Consider the following 15,014-nt stretch of genomic DNA (forward strand, 5'->3'; position numbering starts at 1 on the left):
CTGTCGTGTATTCATGTTGACGTATGGCAAAACCAATACAATATTGTAAAGTAATTAACCTCCAATTAAAATAAATAACTTTATATTTAAAAAATATTGCTACAATTTATGTCAAGGCATGTTCTGCCTATTTTTTTTTTTCTTCTAGGAGCTTTATGGCTTCAGATCTCACATTTAGTATAATTTATTTTTAGTTTGTCGTTGTGTACCCTTTGAGGAAATGTTCTAATTTCATTCTTTGATATGTAGCTGTCAGTTTTCCTAACCTCAGATATGCAGATGACACCACCCTTAAGGCAGAAAGTGAAGAGGAACTAAAAAACCTCTTGATGAAAGTGAAAGTGGAGAGTGAAAAAGTTCGCTTAAAGCTCAACATTCAGAAAACTAAGATCATGGCATCCGGTCCCATCACTTCATGGGAAATAGATGGGGAAACAGTGTCAGACTTTATTTTTCTGGGCTCCAAAATCACTACAGATGGTGACTGCAGCCATGAAATTAAAAGATGCTTGCTCCTTGCAAGGAAAGTTATGACCAACCTAGATAGCATATTAAAAAGCAGAGACATTACTTTGCCAACAAAGGTTCGTCTAGTCAAGACTATGGTTTTTCCTGTGGTCATGTATGGATGTGAGAGTTGGACTGTGAAGAAGGCTGAGCACCGAAGAACTAATGCTTTTGAACTGTGGTATTGGAGAAGACTCTTGAGAGTCTCTTGGACTGCAAGGAGATCCAACAAGTCCATTCTGAAGGAGATCAGCCCTGGGATTTCTTTGGAAGGGACGATGCTAAAGCTGAAACTCCAGTACTTTGGCCACCTCACGCGAAGAGTTGATTCATTGGAAAAGACTCTGATGCTGGGAGGGATTGAGGGCAGGAGAAGAAGGGGACGACAGAGGATGAGATGGCTGGACGGCATCACTGACTCGATGGACATGAGTCTGGGTGAACTCCCTATTTGGTGATGGACAGGAAGGCCTGGCGTGCTGCGATTCATAGGGTCACAAAGAGTTGGACACGACTGAGCGACTGATCTGATCTGTCCAGTTTTCCCAGAACCACTTATTGGAGAGACTGTCTTTTATCCATTGTTTATTCTTGCCCCATTTGTCATAGATTAATTTGACCATAGGTACTTGGCTTGGCTTCTAAGCTCTTTATTCTGTATCATTGATATATGCATCTTTGTTGCAGTATTATACTGTTTTGATTACTGTGGCTTTGTAACATAGTTGAAGTCAAGAAGTGTGATAATTCTAGCTTTGTTCTTTTTTCTCAAGATTGCTTTGGCAATTAGAAGTCTTTTGTGGTTCCATTAAATTTTAGGTTTATTTGTACTATTTCTGTGAAAAATATCATGAATGCTTTGATGGGGATGCATTACTTTATAGATGGCTTTGGATACTATGGATATTTTAATAATATTAATTCTTCAAGTCGAAGAACATCAGGTACCTTTTCATTATTTCTATAATTTTCAATTTCCTTCATCAATGTTTTATGGTTTCCAGAGTGTAAGTTTTTCACCTCTTTGATTCCTAGGTATTTTATTATTTTGTATGTGCTTTTAAACAAAGTTGTTTCTTTCTTTCTCTTCCTGATAGTTAATTATTGATGTATAGAAAAATCAATAGTTTCCATGTATTATTCTGTCTTGCAACTTTACTGAATTTATTTATTAGTTCTAATAGGTCTTTTTTTTTTTTTTTTTTTTTTTGAGACTTTAGAATTTTCTAAAATGGTATCATGTCATCTGCAGTTAGTGGCAGTTTTACTTCTTCTCTTCCAATTTGGATGATTTTTATTTTATTTTCTTGTCTGATTGCTGTGACTGATTTCCAATACTTATTTAAGTTAAAGTGATGAGAGTGAGCATCCTCTTCTTATTCCTGATTTTAGAGGAAAGAGTGATCTAGCAGCTCCATGCCTGATTGTAATGGAGAGTTTATTGTCAGAATAATTCTAGATTTAAATGTTTAAATTGTTCTCTTATCTATGCAGCTCCATCACTGATGCCATGAATACAAAATACATACAACTCTTTCATAAATTCTAATTTGATTTTAAATATTATTATTTAAATATTTTACCCCAAAAACTTCTTCTGGTACTAATTTACAGAACAAATAACTTTCAACTAATGCTATTAACCAAGCACATTAGGGCTTCCTAGGCGGTCCAATGGTTGAGAACCTACCTTGCAATGCAGGGGAGTCTGGTTCAATCGCTGCTCTAGGAAGATCCCAGATGCTGCAGGGCAACTGAGCCCATGAGCACAACTGAGCCCATGTGAAGCAACTACTGAAGCCTGTGCACCTAGAGCCTGTGCTCCCTGTTAAGAGAAGCCGCCACAGTGAGAAGCCTGCACACCACAACTAGACAGTAAGTGCCACTCTCCACAGCTAGAGAAAGCCTGTACATAGCAACAAAGACACAGCATAGCCAAAAATAAATAAAATAAAAATAAATATTTTAAAATTGGCACGTTAAATAATAAATGAAGGTTTATTCCTCTGCAATAAAAAGATTGTTTTTTTAATTTCCAAAGTGATGTCTCTGTTGTCTGAAATGTCACAAAAAGCCATTAATAATATTATACCATATTGGAAACTCTTCTTGCTGCTCTGTGTTATTATACACAAAATGCTGCTGACATTTTTCGTTTGACTGGTCACCATCCAGCAGTTGGATAAGAATTCACTTTCTAAAATTTGATAAGAAATAACCTCCTAAAATACCATAAGAAGTATGAAAATAAGTGGAAAACAAGAAATCCTATGTGGCTCAGAAAGAAATATCTGATTAATTTTGGAACTGAGATTTGGCTATCATAGGATCTACAGTTTAATAATTTCTGACAATTTCATTGCTAATGATTTCATCGTTTACAGTGTTACAGTATTGTTAAGGCTATTAAGCAAGAATTACATTTTATTAGTGCATAGATTCAGTTTCCAGGATTTAGATATATATATTTCAACAGCTTATTATATTTCAACAGAATCAAGTGCACTTCTTCTTCTCTACAAGTTTGGCAATGCTTGCAAGGGGCTTAAATTTTAAAACTGTTGAAAGAGGTCCTTTATCTCTACACTGTTTACAAAGGTCTACATCCTTACTCAACTCACTTCAGTTCAGTCGCTCAGTCGTGTCCAACTCCTTAAAACCCCATGGACTGCAGCATGCCAGGCCTCCCTGTCCATTACCAACTCCTGGAGTTTAGTCAAACTAGTGTCCATTGAGTGGGTGATCCCATCAAATCATCTCATCCTCTGTAGTCCCCTTCTCCTCCCACCTTCAATCTTTCCTGGCATTAGAGTCTTTTCAAATGAATCAGTTCTTCACATCAGGAGGCCAAAGTATTGGAGTTTCAGCTTCAGCATCAGTCCTTCCAATGAATATTCAGGACTGATTTCCTTTAGGATGGACTCGGAACTCCTTGCATTTCAAGGGACCCTCGAGAGTCTTCTCCAACACCACCTTTCAAAAGCATCAATTCTTCAGCTCTCAGCTTTCTTTATAGTCCAACTCTCACATCCATACATGACTACTGGAAAAAACAAAGTCTGTCACTGTTTCCACTGTTTTCCCAATCTATTTGCCATGAAGTAATAAGACCGGAGCCATGGTCTTAGTTTTCTGAATGTTGGTTTTAAGCCAACGTTTCACTCTCCTCTTTAATTTTCATTAAGAGGCTCTTTAGTTCTTCTTCACTTTCTGCCATAGGGTAGTGTCATCTGAATACCTGAGGTTATTGATATTTCTCCCGGCAATCTTGATTCCAGCTTGTGCTTCCTCCAGCCCAGCGTCTTTTTGGATGTACTTAACATATAAGTTAAATAAGCAGGGTGACAATATACAGCCTTGACGTACTCCTTTCCTGATTTGGAACCAGTCTGCTGTTCCACGTTCAGTTCTGTTTCTTCCTGACCTGTATACAGATTTCTCAAGAGACAGATCAGATGGTCTGGTATTCCCATATCTTTAAGAATTTTCTACAGTTTGTCGTGATCCACATAGTCAAAGGCTTTGGCATAGTCAATAAAGCAGAAGTAGATATTTTTCTGGAACTTTCTTGCTTTTTCAATGATCCAGCAGATATTGGCAATTTGATCTCTGGTTCTGCTGCCTTTTCTAAGCTTGAACATCTGGAAGATCATGGTTCATATAGTGTTGAAGCCTGGCTTGGAGAATTTGGGGCGTTACTTTGCTAGCATGTGACATGAGTGCAATTGTGTGGTGGTTTGAGCATTTTTGACATTACCCTTCTTTGGGATGGTAATGAATACTGATGGTTTCCAATCCTGTGGCCACTGCTGCCTTTTCCAAATTTTCTGACTTATTGAATGCAGCACTTTCAGATCATCATCTTTTAGGATTTGAAATAGTTCGACTGGAATTCCATCATCTCCACTAGCTTTGTTTGTAGTGATGCTACCCAAGGCCCACTTGACTATGCATTCCAGGATGCCTGGCTCTAGATGAGTGATCACACCATCATGATTATCTGGGTCATGAAGATCTTTTTTGTATAGTTGTTCAGTGTATTCTTCATACCTTCTGCTTCTATTTCTGTCCTTTATTGTGCCCATCTTTGCATTAAATGTTCCCTTGGTAGCTCTAATTTTCTTGAAGATATCTCTAGTCTTTCCCATTATACTGTTTTCCTCTATTTCTTTGCACTGATCAGAGAGGAAGGCCCTCTTATTTCTCCTTGCTATTCTCTTGCTATTCTTTGGAACTCTGCATTCAAGTGGGTATATCTTTCCTTTTCTCCTTTGCCTTTTACTTCTCTTCTTTTCACAGCTATTTATAAGGCCTCCTCAGAGAACCGTTTTGCCTTTTTGCATTTCTTTTACTTGGGGATGGTCTTGATCCCTGTCTCCTGTACAATGTCATGAACCTCCATCCATAGTTCTTCAGGCACTCTGTTATCAGATCTAATCCCTTGAATCTCTTTTTCACTTCCACTGTATAATTGTACATACTTAATCATACATACTCAATAATTCTAATTGAGCTTCAGTTGTTTTATCAATACTTTTCTTTCTTTCTTTTTTTAAACTAGAGTTATGAGAAAAAATGTTTTACACAGGTGTTTTACCTTTGACCATTATTAAAAGAATGCTCTCATTCTATGTCCATTCATAATCCATGCCAGAATCAAGGAGTCTTCCATAAGTGTAAATTGTGGATCTTACTTGTTTGTAGCATATAATATCTTAAAGGTACTGAGACTGTATATCTTTATTCTTACTTAGAAGAATGAATCTGCAGTTTGTAATATAACTTATTGTTATACATGCCAATGTTACATTTGACTGCTGTCAGTTAAGATATGGACAAGACAATGTGCAAGTGAAATATATGTGAAGATGAAGTCATTATGGGCATCTTAATTAACTTACAATCAATGACTTCAATAGGAAGTTTTATTATCTCAGACTGATTCAATTAACATATTTATGCTAGAAAATATTACATAGTGGAAGATTCATTTTAAATTGACTCAGTCCCAGGTTCTGTTTCATAGTGAAGCTTCCTTTGCTCTCATAATAGTCAGAGAATGTTAAGCAACATGTTGTAGGCAAATAAATGAAAAACCAAAGATTTGTTGTGGATTTTTAAAGAAATTATAATGAGCTACATGAGATAGACAGATTTAAATATGCAGTACAAGTGGAATTGTCCCAAAATCTTTAAAACTGTACTTTGCTGCTTCATTGTTTTTTTTTTTTTTACATCCAATTTATGTACTGAAAACACAAAAATAAAATCAAACATAAAATTTTATTTATTGAAATGTTAATGCAAAGTACAAATAGAATATTATGAATTCTAGTAATTTTGCCAGTGCTATCAAATTTTTAACATTTCCAAAGGATGGCTCAGATATATATTGTTTTGTAAAAGCAACCTGGAAAGGCTGTCATATTATTATTGAATAAAATGAAATTTAGTTAATTATACTGTTTAGTAATAAAAAAGAAAATATCTTTTAGTAAGTATAATTTTAAAGTGCTTTTTAATTAACACATTTTAATAGGTATATAATAAGTATTTTATGTACTTAGTACATAGGAAACACTAGATTTCAAATGATTAGATTTTATTTTTTTTCCATGTAACTTATTATAGATAATGAGACTAGCCATGTCTTATATTTCACTCTTACTAATACAGTTTCTATTACTGATCTCTTAAGAGTTCTTTTCATTGATTAATTAATTTATCTGATAGACTTCATCCAATTCTCAAATTAATTTGAATATTCTCCTTGAAATAGAACAGTTTTCATGGTAACTCTTATATATAATACAGCTATCTGAGAGAAACAGGACTTCCTAAAGAAACATATGTTCACCATAGTTTAATTATCAATGATAAGCTCTCTAATAATTAAAGAAATCCTTTTAGATAATAAAATAATTTAAAATTTTTCAAAGGAAAATATTTCATTGTGATGAAATATTTATGTTATATTTATGTTCATATGTTAGCAATTTTGATATATTAAATTATTTTTCCAAGAAAATGATTTAATTCACCAAATCATCAGACGGAATTTACATTTAAACTCTTCCATATTTTCATTCACTTTTTAATAATTTTATTTATTCTCTCTATGAAAATAATTATGCCCCCTTAAATACATTATGCTGTGCAATATAATACATCGTGAGATTTGCTACTCTAGAAAAAATCAATAAAACAATTTTCTTATCTTTCCAATAATTTCCTCTATTTGTTTCAAATATTTAACAAAATTCCTAGGAATACCTTTTAACATACTATAAACATGTGGAATTCATAGTTAATATGCATATCTTTCTTTGTATGCCTCATACTAAATTGTATAACATAAGGACATTTAAGTTTAAGAATAACTGAATGATGTGAATATATGATGTCTAGGAAAAATCACATCGGTGATATAAATGTTGTTATTTGGTCACTCGGTCTCGTCCGACTCTTTGCAACCTCATGAACTGCAGCACGCCAGGCCTACCTGTCCTTCATCTACCAGAGCTTGCTCAAACTCATGTTCATTGGGTCCGTGATACCATCCAATTATCTTATCCTGTGTCATCCCCTTCTTCTCCTGCCTTCAATCTTTCCCAGCATCAGGATCTTTTCCAATGTGTTGGCTCTTTGCATAAGGTGTCCAAAGTATTAGAGCTTTAGTTTCAGCATCAGTCCTTCCAATGAATATTCAGGGTTGATTTCCTTTAGGATTGACTAGTTTGATCTCCCTGCCCAAGGGACTCGCAAGAGTCTTCTCCAACACCCCAGTTCAAAAGCATCAATTCTTCGGGGCTCAGCCTTCATGGTCTAACTCTCACTTACATAGAAATATTCATGCTAAAATGAATAGTGAAGGGAAAACATCATTTAACACTTGGTTGTTTTGTTTGTTATGCTTTACCTTTGATTTTACATTAGTCCTATATACACATAATTGGATAGATTATAATGCTATGGCACAAAATAATAATTAGGCCACCTATGGTCTTCTTTCATTTTTGATTAGATAATTCATTTTAAACTATTAATAATTTTGTTATAGAAAACATTTATAAAACAATCACACAACAGCAACAAAATTAGAATCAAATAAATTTATATCTGCATAAATGTTTGTTTTCTATCTTATCTTCTCCAAACATGGTCTACATGGCTCAGAACTGTGTGCTTATTATTTCTTACATGTATTTATATTTGCATTACTTTCTATTAATATTTACCTTTATTTTCCCTGTAACATAGTTTTCGTGATTATATATGTGATAATTTATAATAAGTATTGTATTAAAGACAAATTCAGGAAAATTTATCATTTATTTATTGATGAATAATATTCCATTGTTTGAGTATACAAAATTTTATTTATCTATCCTTTGTGGAATGATACATTTTTTTCTCTGTTTTTTTTTTTTTTTAAATAGAAATCCCATAGTCTAAACTCTATCTTAACCTATAATCTAAAACTCTGTTTTCATTAGATCTATAAATTTTCTCAGAATTGCCCTCACCATAATCTCTACTGTTCTTAGGAGTTTTCTGATGCCTTAAATATTTTCACCCTCTGTTGTAAATGAAGTAATTTCTTTTGAGAAAGATGGATCTATCTATTTTATGGCTTGCTTTTCCATCTAGATAAAGTAACTGAGCCTAGGGCTTTGGAGCTGAAAGTGTGGACAACAGTATGCTTCTCTATTCATGATATCTCCCTCTAAAAACTGAGTGCTTGATGGGGATTTTAAGAATCCATCGGCTATTGCAGGAGACTTAGGCTTAATCCTTGGGTTGGGAAGATACCCTCAAGAAGGGAATGGTAAGCCAGTCCAGTATTTTTGCTTGGGAAATCCCATGGCCAGAGGAACCTGATGGTCTACAGTCCACAGGGTCACAGAGCTGGACATGACTGAGTGATTAAACAACTACAACAACAACAAACATGGTTTTGTCTAACCTCCCTGGGTGTGGAGCCACTCCTCTAAACCTGGGGAAGGGCTACCAGGTCCTCAGAATTCTCACATGCCACACCCAAGGTAGATCTTCCATTTCACACTGCGGAGCTTACTGGAAGAGTGAGTCCCACCTCTTGACCTCATTTACTAGGAGCATACTCTCATCAACAGAGAACTGGAGGAAAGATGAGAAATGCAGAAATCCTGCTCTTTCTGGAAGGAAAGCCCTCAGGGAACTGGGGAAACAGAAGGCCTATGTTTTTAGCTGAAGGAGACTGGAGAGGAATGTCCATCACACAATTCTGGACCTAACCTGTTTTTCTGCCCTTTCCCAAGTATTGATGTCCTCCTGAAGTATAAGGTTCTTATACGTTAGGGGATGTAAGAGTATATTTTAGTAGTGTATAATTTGGGTGGTGGCTGCTATACCCTTTCCAAGTGGCCAGGGATTTCAAAGAGTGCCCAAGATATCAATGACTTTTTTCCACAGAGGAGATAAACATGGATTGGATTGGTGGAAGTTTGGGCCATGGCTGCTATTTTTCTCCCTAATATTTTCTGTTTTCAAATGGCAACATTTTGGGAAGAAAATCTTGAAAGAAAATGCGTGGTTTTCTGTGCCTGCAAGCCTCAGAGTTTCTTTCTGTCTCTTAATTTTTTTTTTTTTTTTATTTATTTTAACTGGAGGCTAATTACTTTACAATACTGTATTGGTTTTGCCATACATCAACATGAATCCCCCACAGGTGTATACGTGTTCCCCATCCTGAAACCCCTCTCACCTCCCTTCCCATATCATCCCTCTGGGTCATCCCAGTGCACCAGCCTCAAGCATCCTGTATCCTGCATCAAACCTGGACTGGCGATTCATTTCTTATATGATTTTATACATGTTTCAATGCCATTCTCCCAAATCATCCCACCCTCTTCTTCTCCCACAGAGTCCAAAAGACTGTTCTATACATTTGTGTCTCTTTTGCTGTCTCACATACAGGGTTCTCGTTACCATCTTTCTAAATTCCATACATATGCATGAGTATATTGTATTGGTGTTTTTATTTCTGGCTTACTTCACTCTGTATAATTGGCTCCAGTTTCATCCACCTCTTTAGAACTGATTCAAATGTATTCTTTTTAATGGCTGAGTAATACTCCATTGTGTATATGTACACAATGGACTATATGTGTATATGTGTATGTGTATATGTATATGTCAGAGAGTGTTTTGCCTATGTTCTCCTCTAGGAGTTTTATAGTTTCTGGTCTTAGGTTTAGATGTTTAACCCATTTTGAGTTTATTTTTGTGTATGGTGTTAGAAAGTGTTCTAGTTTCATTCTTTTACAAGTGGTTGACCAGTTTTCCCAGCACCACTTGTTAAAGAGATTGTCTTTTCTCCATTGTGTCTTCTTGCCTCCTTTGTCAAAGATAAGGTGTCCATAGGTGTGTGAATTTATCTCTGGGCTTTCTATTTTGTTCCATTGATCTATATTTCTGTCTTTGTGCCAGTACCATACTGTCTTGATGACTGTGGCTTTGTAGTAGAGCCTTAAATCAGGTAGGTTGATTCCTCCAGTTCCATTCTTCTTTCTCAAGATTGCTTTAGCTATTTGAGTTTTTTTTTTTTTTTGTATTTCTATACAAATTGTGAAATTATTTGTTCTATCTCTGTGAGCTTACACATGACCTATAGTGACTTGTTAAACATTCTGGATTAACTGTTCTACCTGCTTATATGGCATTTAGAGTCATGAGTTGAAGATAGGCAAATTATGAGGTTATGTCTTTCTGTAGTTTTATGTCTCAAGATTTGAATATGGTTGTCCAGGGATCTTAGTTTTTTGATGGGATTTTTTTTTCAGTTGTTTATTTGCTTTTTATCTAGTTTTTCAAATTTTTGTAAGTGGCAATCTTTTCAGCTTTCTACACATTCAAACCAAAAGCATACATCTCTGATTTTTTTTTAATTTATTTATTTAATTGAAGGCTAATTACTTTACAATATTGCATCGTTTTTGCCATACATCAACATGAATCCACCATGGTTGTACACGTGTTCCGAATCCTGAACCCCCCTCCCACCTCCCTCCCCATACCATCCCTCTGGGTCATCCCAGTGCACCAGCCCGAAGCATACCATATCCTGCATCAAACCTGGACTGGTGATTCGTTTCTTATATGATATTATACATTTCAATGCCATTCTCCCAAATCATCCCACCCTCTCCCTCTCCCACAGAGTCCAAAAGACTGTTCTATACATCTGCATCTCTTTTGCTGTCTCGCATACAGGGTTCTCGTTACCATCTTTCTAAATTCCATACATATGCATTAGTATACTGTATTGGTGTTTTTCTTTTTGGCTTACTTCACTCTGTATAATAGGCTCCAGTTTCATCCACCTTGTTAGAACTGATTCAAATGTACTCTTTTTAATGGCTGAGTAATACTCTATTGTGTATATGTACCACAGCTTTCTTATCCATTCGTCTGCTGATGGACATCTAGGTTGCTTCCATGTCCTGGCTATTATAAACAGTGCTGCAATGAACATTGGGGTACACGTGTCTCTTTCAATTCTGGTTTCCTCAGTGTGTATGCCCAGCAGTGGGATTGCTGGGTCATAAGGCAGTTCTATTTCGAGTTCTCCATAGTGACTGTACTAGTTTGCATTCCCACCAACAGTGTAGGAGGGTTCCCTTTTTCCACACCCTCTCCAGCATTTATTGCTTGTAGACTTTTGAATCGCAGCCATTCTGACTGGCGTGAAATGGTACCTCATTGTAGTTTTGATTTGCATTTCTCTGATAATGAGTGATGTTGAGCATCTTTTCATGTGTTTGTTAGCCATCTGTATGTCTGATTTATTTTTAATTCACATCATTATGCTAATAAAAAAATTTAAGCATTTAACCTGAACTCTTTTAAAAGTAGCTTATGTGGTTTGGGCTTCCCTTGTGGCTTAGCTGGTAAAGGAACCACCTGCAATGTGGGAGACCTGGGTTGGGAAGATCCCCTGGAGAAGGGAAAGGCTACCCACTCCAGTATTCTGGCCTGGAGAATTCCATGGACTGTATAGCCCATGGGGTCGCAAAGAGTTGGACACAACTGAGCGACTTTCACTTTATGTAGTTTGAACTGGTTAGCTTCTGATAGCTCCTCTTATTGATTTGGAGTATTCCTATCTATTAGATGTATAGGAGATAATGCCTATATTCTAAGAAATTTCCTTTTGCTTAAAAGTAAGTAATGTCTTATTAATGAATTTTCAAATCACAGAAAGTCTGCCAAATTGGCTGTCTAACTCATGAGACCATGGCTCTACAGAAAATGATGGGTGTGCAAGGTGAGTCACTTATTTACCTCATATTTATTTTCAATAAAATAAATATAAAATGAAATACATAAGTATACAATAAAAATTACATTCAATGTTCATATCAAACATTTATACTAAAATTAATTTGAAGCTTTTTCCAATTATAATATAGCTTCATAAGCAGTTCTAATTTTCACTTGTTTTATAAATGAATCTAGTTAGCTATTTGCAATTTTATTTAAATACTGAAATGTTCATTATAATTTATTTAAAAAAATTGCTATTTTTAATGATTAAGTTTTTACAAGTATAGTACTGAAGATTACTCAAAAAAAGCTACTACTATTTATAAGGGAATGAACAAAGAATGTATAAATAAGAATGAAGAAAATATTCAGCTTTTAATTAGAAATAATTTCATTAAATTTTAAAATTTAGACATAAACTTCAATATGAAGGCCAAAGTTCTTCACACAGCATTGATTATAAACATTTGAAAATAGTATCTGTCATTTGTTGCACATTTATGATGCTTATGAATTTCTATTGCAAATTATGAATAGAAATGTTATATAACAAGTTCATGGTAAATCGGCTAAATGTTGATAAAATTAAGTCAATGTGCCTAATTCCCAAATGCTTGATTTACCATAATACAATGCTACCCAATTTAAGATGTTCTTATTGATTTTACACTATCAAAAAAAATTCTTATGATATCCCATATAAGGTTGCAAAAAGCATTTTCACTATTGGGAGGTGGTAAATATTCTATATTAACAGAAATATAAAAAGAAGAAAATCCATAGCCTCTAGAATTTCAGGCTTGAACACTTCAACCAAGTCTCTTTGATCCTATAGATACCTGGTGGCTTTTTACAAATTGATATATAGACAGTCGTTAACTTCTATGAGTTTTTTTTTCATTTCTGCTAATTTTTCAGTTGATATTTCCAATTCTACCAATACAGAGATCACTGATTTGGCTATATCACCAACCATATACCAGTCTAAAACTAGTAAATTGGAATGATTTTATTTTCCATCACTTAAAATTATATGAGATTATATATATATTACATTTATATATATATAGATAATTGCTCTAATGCATATAATATATTAATATAAGATAAACTGTATACCTTTTTTTTTTAGCATTGATTTACCTATTTTATTTTATGCATTAATTACAGAGTTTTGCCAACACTCACTCAAAGACTCCAGCAGGAATTTTGGTTGAGATTATATAAAACTTCAAGGTTAAAAGGAATAATCCCACACCTAATAAAAATTATAATATATGTCATACATTTTTTTATTAGGTGTGGCATTATATCATAGGCTCCTCTGGTAGCTTAGCTGATAAAGAATCTGCCTGCAATGCTGAAGACCCTGGTTTGATTCCTGGGCCAAGAAGATCCCCTGAAGAAGGGATAGGCTACACACTCTAGTATTCATAGGCTTCCCTGGTGACTCAGATGGTAAATAATTTGCCTGCAATGAGGGAGACCTGGGTTCAATCCCTGAGTTGGGAAGATTCCCTAGAGGCAGCCCACTCCAGTAACCTTGCCTACAGAATCCCCATGGACAAAGGAGCCTGGCTGGCTACAGTCCATGTGGTTGCAGAGTCAGACACGACTAAGCAACTAAGGAACAATATATATCATATATAGCATATATGTATTATATACTATATACTTATAGCATGTGCTATATATGATATACTTATGTATATAGTTATGCCCATAACATATACCTGTTACATAATATATCTTCATAGCTTATTTTATCTTATGCATAGTAGTTTTTACCCCTTAACCCCTTACTTCTGTATTGCTTGCCTCCTCTTTCTTCTCCTCACTGGTAACCAGTGGTTTATTCTCTATAACCATGCATCATTTTATTGCTGTTGTTATATTCAGTGATTTGTTTTATATTTTAGATTCTCCATTTTAGTTATATATATAGTGTTTGCCTTTCTCCCTCTGACTTATTTCACTTAACATAATACCTTCCAAGTCCATCCATGTTGTTACAAATGGCCTAATTAGTCTCAAATATTTTTTGCACAACAAAGGAATCCATTGACAAAATGAAAAGACAACCTGCTTGTTGAGAGAAAATATTTGCAAATAATATAACTGATAAGGGACCCAAAAATACATAGTTCAAAAAACTCAACATCAGAAAAAGAAAAAACAAAAACAACTTGATTTAAAAATGAGCAAAAGACCTGAATAGGTATTTTTTCAAAGAGATTATGCAGATGGCCAACAGACACATGAAAAGATGATCAACATCACCAGTCATCAGGGAAACACAAATTGACACCATGATGACATATCGCCTCACACCTATCAGAATGACTATCAGCTAAAAGACCACAAATGACAAATGTTGATGAGGAGGTGGCGAAAAGGGACACTCATTGTTGGTGTGAATGCAAATCAATGCAGCAGCAGTCTTTCTTCTTCTTTTTTTTTCCTTCTGGAAATTTCCCCCCCCAAAACTTTAAACATTTTTGGGGGGTGTATAGACAATTAACAATTTGGTGGTAATGTCAGGTGAATGGCAAAAGGGCTCGGCCATACATATACATGTATCCATTGTCCTTCAAACTCCCTCCCATCCAGGCTGGCACATAACATTGAGCAGAGTTCCATGTGCTATACAATAGGCCTTGTTGGTATCCATTTTAAATATAGCAGAGTGCACATAACCTTCCAAAGTCCCTGACTCTCACTTCCCCCTCAGCAACCATAATTTCATTTTCTGAGTCTAAGAGTCTCTTTCTGCTTTGGAAGTAAGTTCTTTTGTGTCATTTCATACTGAGTGAAATCAGTCAGACTGAGGGAGCAATCACTCTAAAAATCCATGAGCCGGAATTTGACTGGGGACTTTTAAGAACATCAAGAGATACATATCAAGAAGAAAAATAGATGAGAGATGGGGTAGTAGACAATAATGTCTGAAAATTAAAGAGAGTAAAGGTAACACAGAGTATTGGAGATCACTGTAAGGGTATATTCTTTTACTTAGACTCCAGAAGAGTTGGATTGATGGACTTTGAGCTAAGAACTCAAATGATTTAAGCTTAATTTTTTAAAGAGTGACTTGTTTTTCTGTTCTGGCAAACAAACTAGATGAAACTACTTTAAAAGCTAGAAAGTAAATCAGCATATAATAAGAACACAGGCAGGGACTTCCCTGGGAGTCCAGTGGT

This window comes from Bos taurus, chromosome 12, assembly GCF_002263795.3.
Source record: "Bos taurus isolate L1 Dominette 01449 registration number 42190680 breed Hereford chromosome 12, ARS-UCD2.0, whole genome shotgun sequence".
Taxonomy (NCBI): domain Eukaryota; kingdom Metazoa; phylum Chordata; class Mammalia; order Artiodactyla; family Bovidae; genus Bos; species Bos taurus.